Raw genomic sequence first — 15,755 nt, 5'->3', positions numbered from 1 at the left:
TTCACAGGTGCTCCAAACAGCCTGTTGAGGAAAATTCTTTGTGAACTGTGTTTTTTAAAACTGTGTTAGCCCAGTTATATTCCAAGTAAAACCTTCGGTTTATAAGGTATTTGTATTTTGGACTGAGGTGGTTTTCATCTCCCCGGGCTATCGATTCCTTATGCCGTTGTGGTGGGGTTTTACCTGGATAGTTTCCCATCATGTGTAGTGTGCACTACCATCACTGATGTGTAATGTAACAGCACCCGAGAGTTACTGCTGGAGGCAGTTCAAATACAAGCCCAATTTTGGTTAACTCATCTGTCTTTGAAGTGACATTTGAATACGTCAGCAACGTGTATCCTCGCCAATATGGAGAAAATAAGTTCACAGAATTTCGCAAACAGCTGAGAAACTCTCCCACACCATACAAATTTAAAGTAACTAGTCACACCTCACAAATAATTATTAAAAATACAGATTTCAAGAATTGAGATGTATCCAAACCAATGTTCCCCCTAATTTTATTTTTAGCTGCGCAGTCCCTTTAAGGGGCTGTGCGGCCCAGTCACAGGTTCACGCTGCATGAACTTTAACAAAGGAAAAGCCCGTCCCGGATTGGAAGGGACCGGCAGAGAGCTGGGCGGCTGCACAGCTTGTAGGAAACGTTGGTCTGAACCCCTATCCACACAACTGGGACACTGGCACCAGTACTGGGGAAAGAGGGAGCTGTTCTGTTGGGACAGGCTCCGCTTAGACCGTGCTGGGACTAGGGTCCTGGCGAATCGAATAACCAGGTCTGTAGAGAGGGCTTTTAAGCTAATTGGGAGGGCGGGTCCAGGTGAGCAGGAATTTAAAAAGTCAAAGAATAAGGAGAAAACAATAGAGCAGGGTGGCACTGGGGGAAATGAAAACCAGAGCAAGACAGGAAGGGACAGAATGTACAAACATAAAAGTGAATCAGAAAGTGGGACCAAAACAGGAAAAAATGGTAAAAAAAAAAAAATTGAAAAGCCCTTTAAATGAATGCACACAGTATTCGTAACAGAATAGATGAGTTGAAGGCACAAATAGATACAAATGGGTATTATCTAATAGCCATTACAGAAATGTGGTTGCAAGGTGACCAAGGCTGGAAATTAAATATTCTGGGGTATTTGACAATTCAGTGGACAATCAGAAAGGCAAAGGACATGGGGTAGCTCTGCTAATAAAGGATGAGATCAGTGCATTAGTGAGAAATGATATTGGCTCAGAAGATCAAGATGTGAATCAATTTGTGTGGAGATAAGGAATAATAAAGGGGAAAAGTCGCTGCTGGGCATAGTCTATAGGCTCCATCAAGTTGCTACACTGTTGGACAGAGTATAAATCAAGAAATAATGGAGGCTTGTAAAAAGGACGGCAATAATCATGGGAGATTTTAACCTTCATATTGATTGCACAAAACAAATTGGCCAGGGTAGCTTTGAGGAAGAGGTCACATAGTGTATCTGGGATTGTTTCCTTGAACAGTACGTTGCAGAACCAACCAGGGAGCAGGCTATCTTAGATCTGGTACTGTGTAATGAGACAGGATTAATAAACAATCTCCCAGTTGGATGAGTGACCATAACATGGTTGAATTTCAAATTCAGTTGGAGGATGCGAAAGTTAGATCTCAAACCAGTGTCCTAAGCTTCAATAAAGGAGACTACAAAGGTATGAAGGCAGAATTGGCTAAAGTGAACTGGGAAAATAGATTAAAGTGTGGGACGGTTGATGAGCAGTGAGACACATTTAAGGTGCTATTTCATAACTCTCAACAAAAATATATGCTAATGAGAAGGAAAGACTGTAAGAGAAGAGATAACCATCCGTGGCTAACTAAGGAAATAAGGGATGGTATCAAATTGAAAACAAGGGCATACAATGTGGCCAAGACTAGTGGGAGGCCAGAGGATTGGGAAACTTTTAAAAGCCAGCAAAGAGCAACTAAAAAAAAATAATAAAAAGAGAGTGAAGATAGATTATGAAAGTAAATTAGCACAAAATATAAAAACAGATAGTAAGAGTTTCTACAGGTACATAGAAAGGAAAAGAGTGGTTAAAGTAAATGTTGGTCCCCTAGAGGATGAGACTGGGGAATTAATAATGGGGAACAGGGAAACGGCAGACACTTTGAACAAATATTTTGTATCGGTCTTCACGGTAGAAGACACTAAAAACATCCCAATAGTGGATAATCAAGGGGCTACAGGGAGGGAGGAACTTAATACGATCACTATCACTAAAGAAGTAGCACTCGGTAAAATAATGGGACTAAAGGCGGACAAGTCCCCTGGACCTGATGGCTTGCATCCTAGAGTCTTAAAAGAAGTGGCTGCAGAGATAGTGGATGCATTGGTTGTAATCGACCAAAATTCCCTGGATTCTGGGGAGGTCCCAGCAGATTGGAAAACCGCAAATGTAACACCACTATTTAAAAAAGGAGGCAGATAGAAAGCAGGAAACTATAGACCAGTTCGCCTAATATCTATCGTTGGGAAAAGGCTGAGGTCCATCATTAAGCAAGTAGTAGCAGGACATTTGGAAAAGTATAATTCAATCAAGCAGAGTCAGAAAGGGAAATCATGTTTCATAAACTTGCTGGAGTTCTTTGAGGATGTAACGAGCAGGGTGGATAAGGGGGAACCAGTGGGTGTGGTGTATGTGGATTTCCAGAAGGCATTCGATAAGGTGCCACATAAAAGGTTACTGCACATGATAAAAGTTCACAGGGTTGGGGGGAATATATTAGCATGGATAGAAGATTGGCTAAAAGATAACAGAGAATTGGGATAAATGAATCATTTTCCGGTTGGCAAACAGTAACTAGTGTGGTGCTGCAGGGATCGGTGCTGGGGCCTCAACTATTTACAATCTAAATTAATGACTTGGATGAAGGGACCAAGCGTAATGTAGCCAAGTTTTCTGATGATACAAAGATGGGTGGGAAAGCAAATTGTGAGGAGGACACAAAAAATCTGCAAAGGGATACAGACAAGATAAGTGAGTGGGAAAAAATTTGGCAGATGGAATATAATGTGGGAAAATGTGAGGTTATCCACTTTGGCAGAAAAAGTAGAAAAGCAAATTATAATTTAAATGGAGAAAAATTGCAAAATGCTGCAGTTCATTGGGACCAGGGGGTCCTTGTGCATGAAACACAAAAAGTTAGCATGCAGGTACAGCAAGTAATCAGGAAGGCAAATGGAATGTTGACCTTTATTGCAAGTTAGAGAGAGTGTAAAAGCAGAGAAGTCCTGCTACAATTGTACAGGATATTGGTGAGGCCACACCTAGAGTACTGCGTACAGTTTTGGTCTCCGTATTTAAGGAAGGACATACTTGCATTAGATACTGTTCAGATAAGGTTCATTCGGTTGATTCCGGAGATCGGGGGGGGGGGGCGTGGGGGTTGACTTTTGAAGATAGGTTGAGTAGGGGGGGGGGGCGTGGGGGTTGACTTTTGAAGATAGGTTGAGTAGGTTGGGCTTATACACACTGGAGTTCAGAAGAATGAGAGGTGATCTTATCAAAATATAAGATAATGAGGGGCTCAAAAGGTGGATGCAGAGAGGATATTTCCACTCGTAGGGGAAATAGTCTCAGAATAAAGGGCTGACCTTTTAAAACTGAGATGAGGAGGAATTTCTTCTCTCAGAGGGTTGTACATCTGTAGAATTCTCTGCTCCAGAGAACTGTGGAGGCTGGGTTATTGAATATATTTAAGGTGGAGATAGATTTTTGAGCGAAAAGGGAATCATCATAGGCGATCCCTCAAAACGAGGATGACTTGCTTCCCCGTCAAAAAGGATGAGTTCACAGGTGTTTCAATGAAGGACCCAAACTACATCTTCAAGGGTGGAAGATGCCTGTGCGTGGATTTTTTTAACGTGTGGTGGCCGTTGCAGACCAGCCACCACACGGGCTTGACAGAGCTAGATCTTGGTCCAGTGGCAAGGATTAACCAAGACGACTGGAGACCAGCTCTACTGCACGGACCTAGTGCGCACACACATCGCACTGTGAGCTGGCCTATGCTGCCCCTGGCCCCGAACTCACGCCTCCCCTGGGCCCTGATCACGACCTTCCACAGTCTCTTACTGCTCCAGCGATAAAGGAATAAAGGGATAAAGGGGAGCAGGCAGGGAAGTGGAGTTGAGTCCATGATCAGATCTGCCATAATCTAATTAAATTGTTGAACAGCTCGAGGGGCCAAATGGCCTACTCCTGCTCTGATCTCTTATGTTCTTATTTTCTTAACCAGTTAATTGGGTATTGATGGAGGGAGGAATGCTGACAAGACACCAGCAGAAGTCTTTATCTTATTCAAATAGTGCACAAGATAATTAGCATCCTCCTGAATCAAGGTTAGAGGAAGAGAGGTTTAGCATCTGGAAATGCAGCACACCTTCAGTACTGCACTCGAGCATCAGCCTGGACTGTGTGCTCAAGTCCTCTTGTGGGGTTGGAACTTGCAACCTTTTTACCCAGAGGTGAGGGTGCACTGAGCTCAATCAGGGGCCCTGCCAAATATTGTGTGTTTATAAAGACTTTCGGAGTTTCGCTTGACCTCCATTACATACATTGAAATAATTCTTGTAATTGACAATGGCACTCACTTGGTTTGGTTTCTCCCTTCAGCTTCTCCAGTCGTTCAGCAATGGCTCGGTCCTCTTTGGACAGACCCCAGTACTTTGAGCCTGAGCCATTGCCTGGTGCCTGACAGCCTGCCTTGTGGATTGCAGTTTGTCCCTGCTGTTTGGCCTCTAACGCAGCCACTCGCCTAGATTAGAGATCCAGAGAAAAGCTTTATAGAGGGTTTATCATAAGAGAAATCACTTATTAAGTGTTCATTGGTCAAGAACTCACATTCCAATTATGAAAAGCTCAGATTACGAAGAGTTATAATCACAGAACCAGTACTTGATCTAAGACTTTTTCAGTGTCAATGCAGCTACATTGGTCCTGTGATATGTGGATCATAACTAAACAGTATTCCCTGCAAAGCAGGAGAATTTCTAATATCTCCTTAACTCTTCTTGGGCAGTCCCCCGGAGTTGAGGGTGACTTACTTCCACACTAAAATGAGTTCTCAGGTGACTGATGAGACCAATGCGGTATCGACAGTCCCTGTTACAGGTGGGGCAGGTGGTGGTTGAAGGGACGAGTGAGTGGGGTGCTTGAGTTGTCGTACGTTCCTTCACTGTTTCTCGGATGCTTCTCCACTTTGAGTGGTTTTGGGCCAGGGATTCCTAAATGTTGGTGGGGATGTTATACTTTTTCCAATGAGGATTTGAGGGTGTCCCTGAAGCATTTTCTCTGCCCTCCTGGGGCTCCCTTGCCATGTCGGAGCACGGAGTGGAGTGCTTGTTTTGGGAGTCTAGTGTCAGGCATGCGGACAATGTGGCCCGTCCATCGGAGCTGGTCGAGCGTGGTCAATGCTTCGATGCTGAGGATGTTGGCCTGAGCGAGAACACCGACATTGGTGCGCCTATACTGCCAATGGAATTCCCCTTTGGTCTCGTCCATAACTTTCAGGGTTGGGGCATATGTGCTGATGAGCGTAGCGTACTGGTTCCGGGTTAGGGTGAGCCGACGGGTCATGAGGCGTACGTTTATCCTGCAAGGGATGCCAGAGAGACCAAAGAGGAATTCTACTCCAGGCTTGAACAATCCCTGTCCCGAGTCCCAACAGGCGACAAGCCAGAGTTGGAGAATGCCAGAGTTGGAGAATTTCTAATATCTCCTCAACTACAATAATACTCAGTAAATGGGCGAGGCCTGTCCTGTGTGCCAGCCTACAGTTTAGTGGCCAACAAATGTGGTGCAAATAATATTATGGTAATATTGATAGATGTACCAAGCTTTGTGCTCTTTAACGATAAATTAGCAATGTTCAGCACCCGACATTTGGTAAATGCATCACATGCAGTACAAACTGGGAAGTTTCTACGATGTGTGATTTTGAATCGTGACAATTGGTCTCAGTATATGTGAGCTCAGTGGTATGGGGAAGCCTGTACGGTTTCTACTGATTGCTATCCAGTGACCCTGCTAGAAAGTCCACGTGTGGGAGTGTATCATGAGGACAAGATTGTGCTCAGTTGTGCTGCCACCCATGGTCAAACTTCCTGCCACACTCACTATCTATGCTCCTGTATGAAGAATGGACAGAATTGCCGGCTCCAGTGGAACCATACACCAGCAGGGGTCATCACTTTCAGGATAAAAAAGAGAAAGCATTTTCTTCCTTTCAGTCTCCTAAACCAAGCTCCGCAGCTCATGGCATCATTGGACAAGTGAATTGTTATAGTATCAATGGATACGTTGGCTTGTGGCTGGGGGAGCGCAAGCTCGTATTTCTGACACTCTTTGCTTTGGTGCAGTCTAGAGATATCAAAAGGGTTAAAAGTTGAAGATTGAATTTTAAATTAAAAACAGGATGTTTGGTTCAAAAGAGGCTGCTAGACGATGGAGCCATGAAGCCATTCAAATATGTCTACCTGATCACCTGTGTGTTTACAGTACTTCATGGTGGAAATTGATTTATGGCAGTGAGACTTGACTTCAGGATAATAAGTGGCTGGTCATTTGTCTGTATGTTGAATGTTTGAGTGTACCTTGTTCCTATGTGAATAATAATCTGAGTTGTGTATAGTAATTCATGACATTGTCTGTATTTGAATGTATGTTGTTACTATGTGAATAATAATTTGATGACATCGTCTGTATGTTGAACGATTCAGAAAGCAGTTCGCCGTGATTTCAGGACAATACCATTTGGTTCTACATCGTCTGCATGTTAATTGTCTAAATGTACTATGCAAAGAAATAAGAGCTCAAAGGCTTTTTCGGTGTTAAGATGAGAATTTGACACTGGACACTCGACACTGAAATCTCGGAAGGTGTGTGTTACAAGCAGCCTCTTCAGGGCCCCGTACCCTCATTTGCCGCACATCCGCCATGATCTCTTGCCGCTCCTCTGCCACAAATATTCGTTGCATCTATGCCATGATCTCCCACTGCTCCTCCACACCAAACATTCACCGAATCTCCGCCACGATCGGCCACTGAATCTCAGCCATGATCCCCCACTGAATCTCAGCCATGATCCCTCAATGTTCCTCCACTTGATCACTCGCTGCACCCCTGCCACGACCTTCCCGCTCCTCTGCTTGACCAACTTCCCGCCGATGCTCCGTCCCATGTCCAAACAGCGACCTGGGTCCTGATGACGTCACCCATTTGTGTCAGCTCGCGCTGGAAGTTGTAGTGGTATGCTCCAGCTCTTTTATGGCCCGACCTGCGGAAGTGTTCTGGGACAACATATTGCTCAAAACTGTTTCTTCTGAAAGAAAACAAAGGCATGGCGACTGAAGAGTAAATTAATGTTCAATGCTAGAAGTAGAAATCACCAGATACTACATGGCATTGAAGAGAAGGAACAGGACGAGGAGCCTCTGGAGATACATGTCATCAGGAGCACAAGGGTATCTAACAACGATTGGCGTAATATCGTCAGCCAAGTAGATGTTGCAGGAACCAGGATACCCATGGAAATCGACACTGGTGCATCCGTGAGCGTAGTACCAGAATTGTTATATCTCGACAAGTTGAGTGATTTTCCACTGGAGAAGGTGAAGATAGTGCTGTGAGGCTACTCAGGAGAGAACATTCCTATAGTAGGATGTATCACCGTACCGGTGAAGTACAAGGATCAGTTTTAGAGCTTGCCTCTCTTAGTAGTGGCAGGAGACAAGCCTGGCTTATAGGTAGAAAGTTGGGCTAAAAATAAACTTACCCTATTGCACAGGGTTTTTAATGTATAAATGATTGGTCAAATATTGTATATTTTTTAACTATTACACTGGTAAAAGCAAGCCTTATGCCTGCTTATACCAGGTGTAAGAATTTCATGGGCATTCTCTGGGCAAAAGTTGGGTAAATAACCCAACTCTCCGCCTGCAAGTTCCCCTTTTCTGGGAATACATTGGATCTGTCAATAAAATTCTTGACAGATCACAAGTTCCAGATTTTTGCGCATGCATTTCGTGCGTGAAATCCCGGAACTCGCGTGGCCCATAGGGGCCGCAAAATATGGCCTATAATATATATATATATATATATATGCATGTTCTTGTTATTTACTTGCTTATTCAAATTTTGTTAAATAAATTTGTTTGATAGTTTAAACCTAAAAGGTTTGATGTTGTGATGCTCTACTGCTTATCAAAGACAGGTGAGCAATCAATGCTCTGGAGGCAAAAAATAATTAACAGAAGTGTTATTCTGTTGGTCAACCTGTGTACGTTAAGATCCGCTGGACTATGTTTCAGTGCCCTGCTGCCCTCTCACAATCACCTGTGCTGCTGTATTGGGTCCTGGACAGAAATCCACCTTCTCCTGGGCCACATTCCATTTCTCTGCTGGCTTCTCAGCTTTACTGTGACCTCCACTTTCTACTGAGACTGTATTCTTCATTGAACTGTCTCTTTTCCAGCACCTGGTCTGCCTCCCCAGGCTCAGTTTTCTGCTCCTTTGGTACTTTAGACTATGCTGAGGGAGCTCTGATCTGTTCCTACTCTCACTGTCTCATCATCAATAAGGACATCACCGACCGCTTCCTTGCATTACCCAAATCCCCTCCCGCCTTTGAACCCCATTTCATTCTGTATCACCCCTGGATAAGATTCTTTCCCAAATCATTTACAACTGCGCTTTCAAACTCCCAACTGCCAGATCTTTGGCCCTTCATTCATCATCAATTTGCTCAACCACCTCCTCACTTTCACCTTTGTTGCCCTTGTCCCTATTAAAACCTTTATTCTCTCCCACCCTACTCATTTAGAAACATAGAAAATAGGTGCAGGAGTAGGCCATTCGGCCCTTCTAGCCTGCACCGCCATTCAATGAGTTGATGGCTGAACATGCAACTTCAGTACCCCATGTATGGCTCCTATCTTTGCTCCCTTAATTCCAAGGGATAAAGAATTGAGCGTATTTCATGCGTTGGTTTAGCCATCCATCACCAGATCTGGCCGGATCATGTCAAGTCCTGATTAGGCCTTACTCTCTTCTGATGGGGCATGATTCACCTGGACAGTACAGCTAGCAGCTTGGGATGAACCATAATTATGGGCAGGAGATTGGAGCTTGGGAAGAAGAGTGGGTGACCAGGGACTGATGGGGTCTGGGATTGGGGCTCAGAGCGGGGGCAAGATTGACAGTGGACAGGTATTCAGGGGAGAGGGGGGTTGGGGATTTGGGTGATTTGGAGACCGGGGAATGGGAGACTGAGGAAAAGAGATCGGGGCCTGGTGGTCAGGGAGAAAAGGTTCCTTGGCTCCCAATCTTCAGATTTAAAATACTCATCCTTGTGTTTAAGTCTCTTTGTGGCCTTGGTCCTCACAATCTTTTCAACTTCCTCGAGCATACAACCCTTCTCCCAAACTTTCTGTTCCTCTGCCTCTGGCTTTTTGTGCATCCAACTCCTCCTTTACTGGTGGCCGAGCCTTCAACTATCAGACACTCCAGAATGCTCCACCTAAGCCAGTCTGTCTCATTGCATCCCTCTCCCCTATAAGACTCTTCTTAAAAGCCATCTCTTTGATCAAGGTTTTGGTCACCCTTCATAATAGTTCCTTCTTTGGGTTAGTGTCCATGTTTTTCACATTATGCTATCCTGAAGTGTCGTAAGGTTTTCTTTCTATGTTGTGCCATGAGATTATTTTCTATGTTAAGGGCACTATATAAATGGAATTAGGAAGTACTATCTCACCTCAATTAGATCACTCCTCAACCTCTGAACTCGAGGGAATACATGCCAAGTTTATGAAAATTGTCCTCATAAGTTAACCATTTAAACCCGGTACCCTTTCCATGGCCAATATATCCTTCCTTTGGGGCGGTGTCCAAAGCTGAATTCAGTATTTCAAGATGCTGCCTAACTGAAGTATAGCTTTTTTCTGCATTCCAGTCCCATTGAGATAAAGGCCAACAATCCCTTTGCCCTTTTTCTTTAGTTTTAGTACCATACATAATTTCAAACTATCAACGTGTCAAAAATTGAAGCCATTTTGTCAGTATTAGTTTTATCCATTGGTTCCATCATCATTGGCTGCTGGACATATATGGGTAATTAGTTTCTGTTGGCTATTTCTGCAAAGTACGAAACCTGAGCTTCACTTTCTGTCAAACAAAATACACCCAGTTTGATTGAATCTATTGAACAGTATCTTGGATAGCGAACTCGACAATGTGTTCATCACTGGCCATTGTAGGTTATTCAAGCACTTGGCACTCCTCCAGTTATCCCTTTCGAATCGTAGGTGATTAAAATTCTGAGTTTCTATCTGATACAGTGTATATTCAGTCTGCTGGCTGAGATGCAGTGGATCATCTGGTGGCACCTAGTACATTCCAGCATGCACATTGGGAAGGGTTTTCTGTTCAACCCCTGAGTCTTGCTGTCCCTTACCTAGATATGGGGAAAGCAAAGGTACATTCTGGTTCATATAGGATGCGAGGACAGCTTATACAACTGTTTGGTGATGCAGATCCTAAGTAGGATATCTGGCATAAAACCCAAAAACAACAATGGAGAAAGCCTTTATGTCAAAGGCATATTGATCGTAACCAGATTTTAATGAATAAACTCAAGGCACAATCTGAATAACAGAAGGTGACAGAAATCATTTTCTTTTTAATCCACCAGCATTGCCTTTTGGAAAAATTGGAATGCGAAAGGTCACAAGGGGCTAAAGAGCTTTATTTCCAAGAAATTACATTGGTCAAAGCAACTTCTGCTTTGGTGGCTGTGCTTTGCAGTGCCGAGGCCCCATGCTCTGGAATTCCTCCAAAACCCTCTGCTCTTTTAAGATCCTCCTTAAATCCCACCTCTTTGGCCCACCCGCATCTCTCTTCTTCAATTGCTCCTCCGCGAAGTGGCATGGGACACTTTCTATGCTGAAGCCACTGTATAAATTGTACTTGTATTAACCATAAAAATTGATTTTGACTTTTGATTTCAAATACCAATAAGCACTAAAGTACTGTGCTTGAATACAGAACTGACCATACACCTGTGCTGTAACTATTAATCAATTGCATGTAACTACTATTTACATGCATATATCAGATCGCCAACAGTAAAACCTGAAGACTTCTTGGGATTAAAGCATTATCATCAATAGCTAGATTTCCATGTACACCAATCCCGGATTAAGTGACTCAGAAAAAGTATTTTTGACTATTTAGACTCAAAACAATCCAGCAGAGATTTCAACAAAAGAATAAACTAAAACTTGTTTGAATTTGACACGAAATGGTCCATTTCCAGGAGTGATTAATGTGAACACAATAGAAGGTGGATTGTTGGAGAACAGGGCCATTCTCTTGGCAAACATGGCTTTACTACACTGGCGTTGGCCTACCGCAATTACGATGACCTTCCAAACGATGTGATAAACTTCAACAGAGATTATTTTGAAGAAGCCATTAATTTTTTGAGGCAGCATCCAAAGGTGAGTTACATCATCAAATAAATTATTTGCATGCAGTAGATTTTGCACTATGATGGAAAATCTGTGGCAATGATGTTAAATGATAAGCATTATGTCATGTAACGCACAATGTATTATATAGTTGCCATTGCTTATGGATAGTATTATATATCTCTCTGTGTAAGTATTTATTTTCTTTTTCCCTACAATGTAATTATTTTCTCTCTCTGTCTGCCTCTCCCTCTATTTCTGTCTCTTTCCTCCTTCACTTCTCATTCTCCTTTTAAAGCACTTGGGTCAGGCAGGTCAGTTGGGAAGCACTTGGAGGGTGTCAGCACTGGGTCAGTGAGCAAGCACTCACTGCGTTTGGTTCCCAACAAAATTGCCAACCAAACACCACATTTCAAGTACAAGTTGGGTTGGATAAGCCTGTTAAAGGGATCACATAACTGTGAACTGCATATTTATTATTTAAATGTGTCAAGGCAGATAGAGAAATGGATAATTCACTGTGTTATGCTGTTTGTTCATCTATCTTATGGAAATAAATTCACATGCCAGCATGCGATGCATTCCAGTAGAGAGTGAGGGTTTTCTGTTATGATCCTTGGTCTCTCTATCATTTACCCAGATACGGAGCAAGGAAAAGGTGAGGCAACAATACAAAAAGTACAGGGTCCCTGGCTGCTGGTTTTGGTTGGTGGTTCATTCTTTTAGTTAATCTATTGGAACTCGAGGGACTTGTTTAAAAGTCACCAGTCGGAATACATATTTATGCATCTCAAGTCTCCTAGTCTTCATGTTGCTAGCTGCTGTGCTATCATTTTTGCATTTAGGAGCACTATCTTTCAAGTAAGATGTTTTCAAGGAGGAAGGAAAAATCCAAACACAGGCAACATTTTCATTGCAGTGGCATCATATACAAATGTGTATATTGGCTGTTGTGTCTTTGTTCTTAAGTAAATGAAGTAAAGCTTGCCAACCAGCTTTTATTGAAATAACAATCATTTTCATCCAGCACTTGTATCGAAACAAAAGTATTTTTGCATTTCATTCTCTCGAGCAAGGTATTATAATGGATTAATTCTAAAAAATAAAATTATGAATATCAGCTCCGATAATAGATCAATATGTTGAAATTAGTGCACAGGAGTCGCTTAGCCTCTTCAAAATGTGTGAAAAGAAAATCTGAATATTGTGACCATTGGCACACTAACTCACTGCACTGCTCATAGAAACATAGAAAATAGGTGCAGAAGGCGGCCATTCGGCCCTTCGAGCCTACACCAGCATTCAATATGATCATGCAACTTCAGTACACCATTCCTGCTTTCTCTCCATACCTCTTGATCCCTTTAGCCGTTAAGTGCCACATCTAACTCCTTTTTGAATATATCTAACGAACTGGCCTCAACAACTTTCTGTGGTAGAGAATTTCACAGGTTCACAATTCTCTGAGTGAATAAGTTTCTCCTCATCTCGGTCCTAAATGGCTTACCCCTTATCCTCAGACTGTGACTCCTGGTAGTGGACTTCCCCTACATCGGGAACATTCTTCTTGCATCTAACCTGTCCAATCCCATCAGAATTTTATATGTTTCTTTGAGATCCCATCTCATTCTTCTAAATTCCAGTGAATATAAGCCTAGTTGATCCAGTCTTTCCTCATATGTCAGTCCTGCCATCCCGGGAATCAGTCTGGTGAATCTTCGCTGTAGTCCCTCAATAGCAAGAATGTCCTTCCTCAGATTAGGAGACCAAAACTGTACACAATACTCAAGGTGTAGCCTCACCAAGGGCCTGTCCAACTGCAGTAATACCTCCCTGCTCCAATACTCAATCATCTCACTATGAAGGCCAACTGCCACTTGCCTTCTTCACCGCTTGCTGTACCTGCATGCCAACTTTCAATGACTGATGTACCATGACACCCAGATCTCGTTGCACCTCCACTTTTCCTAATCTGTCACTATTCAGATAATATTCTGCCTTCCTGTTTTTGCCCCCAAAGTGGATAACCACACATTTATCTACATTATACAGCATCTGCCATGCATTTGCCCACTCACCTAACCTGTCTCAGTCACCCTGCAGCCTCTTAGCATCCTCCTCACAGCTCACACTGCCATCCAGCTTAGTGTCATCTGCAAACTTGGAGATATTACATTTAATTTTCTAAATCATTAAGGTATATTGTAAATAGCTGGGGTCCCAGCACTGAACCTTGCGGTACCCCACTAGTCACTGCCTGCCATTCTGAAAAGGTCCCGTTTATTCCTATCTTTGCTTCCTGTCTGCCAACCAGTTCTCTATCCATGTCACTACATTACCCCCAATACCATGTGCTTTAATTTTGCACACTAATCTCTTGTATGGGACCTTATCAAAAGCCTTTTGAAATTCCAAATGCACCACATCCACTGGTTCTCCCTTGTCCACGCTACTAGTTACATCCTCAAAAAATTCTAGAAGATTTGTCAAGCATGATTTCCCTTTAATAAATCCATGCTGACTTGGACCGATCCGGTCACTGCTTTCCAAATGCACTGCTATTACATGTTTAATAATTGATTCCAACATTTTCCCCACTGCCGATGTCAGGCTAACCGGTCTATAATTCCCTGCTTTCTCTCTCCCTCCTTTTTTAAAAAAAGTGGGGTTACATTAGCTACCCTCAAATCCATAGGAACTGATCCAGAGTCTATAGAATGTTGGAAAATGACCACCAATGCTTCCACTATTTCTAGGGCCACTTCCTTAAATACTCTGGAATGCAGACCATCAGGCCCTGGGGATTTATCAGACTTCAATCCCATCAATTTCCCTCACACAATTTCCTGACTAATAAGGATTTCCTTCAGTTCCTCCTTCTCGCTCGACCCTCGGTCCCCTGGTATTACCGGAAGGTTATTTGTGTCTTCCTTAGTGAAGACAGAAACAAAGTATTTGTTCAATTGGTCTGCCATTTCTTCGTTCCCCATTATAAATTCCCCTGATTCTGACTGCAAGGGACCTACATTTGTCTTCACTAATCGTTTTCTCCTCACATATCTATAGAAGCATTTGCAGTGAGTTTTTATGTTTCCTGCAAGCTTACTTTCATATTCTATTTTCCCTCTCCTAATTAAACCCTTTGTCCTTCTCTACTGAATTCTAAATTTCTCCAAATCCTCAGGTTTGCTGCTTTTTCTGGCCAATTTATATGCCTCTTCCTTGGATTTAACACTATCCCTAATTTCCCTTCTTAGCCATGGTTGAGCCACCTTCCGCATTTTATTTTTATGCCAGACAGGGATGTACAATTGTTGAAGTTCATCCATGTGATCTTTAAATGTCTGCCATTGCCTATCCACCGTCAACCCTTTGAATATCATTTGTCAGTCTATCCTAGCCAATTCACGTCTCATACCATCGAAGTTACCTTTCTTTAAGTTCAGGACCCTAGTCTCTGAATTAACTGTGTCACTCTCCATCTTAAAGAATTCTACCATATTATGGTGCCTCGAACAACAAGGTTGTAAATTAATCCTCTCATTACACAACACCCGTCGAGGATGGCCAGCTCTCTAGTTGGTTCCTCAACATATTGGTCTCAAAAACCATCCTTTATACACTGCAAGAAATCCGCCTCCACTGTATTTCTATCAGTTTGTTTAGCCTAACCTATATGTTGATAAAAGTCACCGATTATAACTGCTGTATCTTTATTGCACACATCCCTAATTTCCAGTTTGATGCCATCCCCAACCTCAGTGGCAAAATATGAGTAGGCTACTGAACGGACTGATTTGGAGAATGTGATCCACAAAATATTGAAAGAAATCCATAAATCTTGTGTATTTAAAAATGAATTTGACTTATTCAGCTACCATAAAATAATGAATGAGTCTCTCATGTCAACTTATCTACGGTGTCTGAGAGATTAATAGAGGTAAAATTCACAACAGCGAATCAAGAATGGTACCAGCAAAGACCTGAGGTGGTCAGCTCCTCATAACATACAAACCAGAGGATCGAACTTCTAAATTTGGAGATAAAGGCCTAGAAATTCGAACTCACCCAAAACGCAGGGATCAATCCCCCCACCTGAATGGATAGGCCCAAGACCTTAGGGCTCATTATCATCGAGCAGGTGAGCTGCAGACATTTAATAGATGTCCCCAGACAGACCACCAGGGAAGTGAACTTGAAGATCAGGCTGCTGCAATGCCTGTAGCGACCCTTGAGTAAAACTTTAAAAAGGGACAA

The 15,755-nt window shown here is 42.7% G+C and overlaps 1 protein-coding gene across 1 annotated transcript in view; it reads right to left on the bottom strand.

Moving 5' to 3' along the window:
- LOC139263146 (probable G-protein coupled receptor 139) overlaps positions 1-4,690 on the bottom strand; it is a 37,375-nt gene extending 32,685 nt beyond the window's left edge. Inside the window, exon 1 of the mRNA XM_070878764.1 lies at positions 4,626-4,690. The gene's annotated coding sequence lies outside the window, so the exon portion shown is untranslated. The remainder of the gene's footprint in view (positions 1-4,625) is intronic.
- Positions 4,691-15,755: the final 11,065 nt, after the last annotated feature.

Source organism: Pristiophorus japonicus, chromosome 4, assembly GCF_044704955.1.
Source record: "Pristiophorus japonicus isolate sPriJap1 chromosome 4, sPriJap1.hap1, whole genome shotgun sequence".
Taxonomy (NCBI): domain Eukaryota; kingdom Metazoa; phylum Chordata; class Chondrichthyes; family Pristiophoridae; genus Pristiophorus; species Pristiophorus japonicus.
This window is presented reverse-complemented; position numbering and strand designations above follow the sequence as displayed.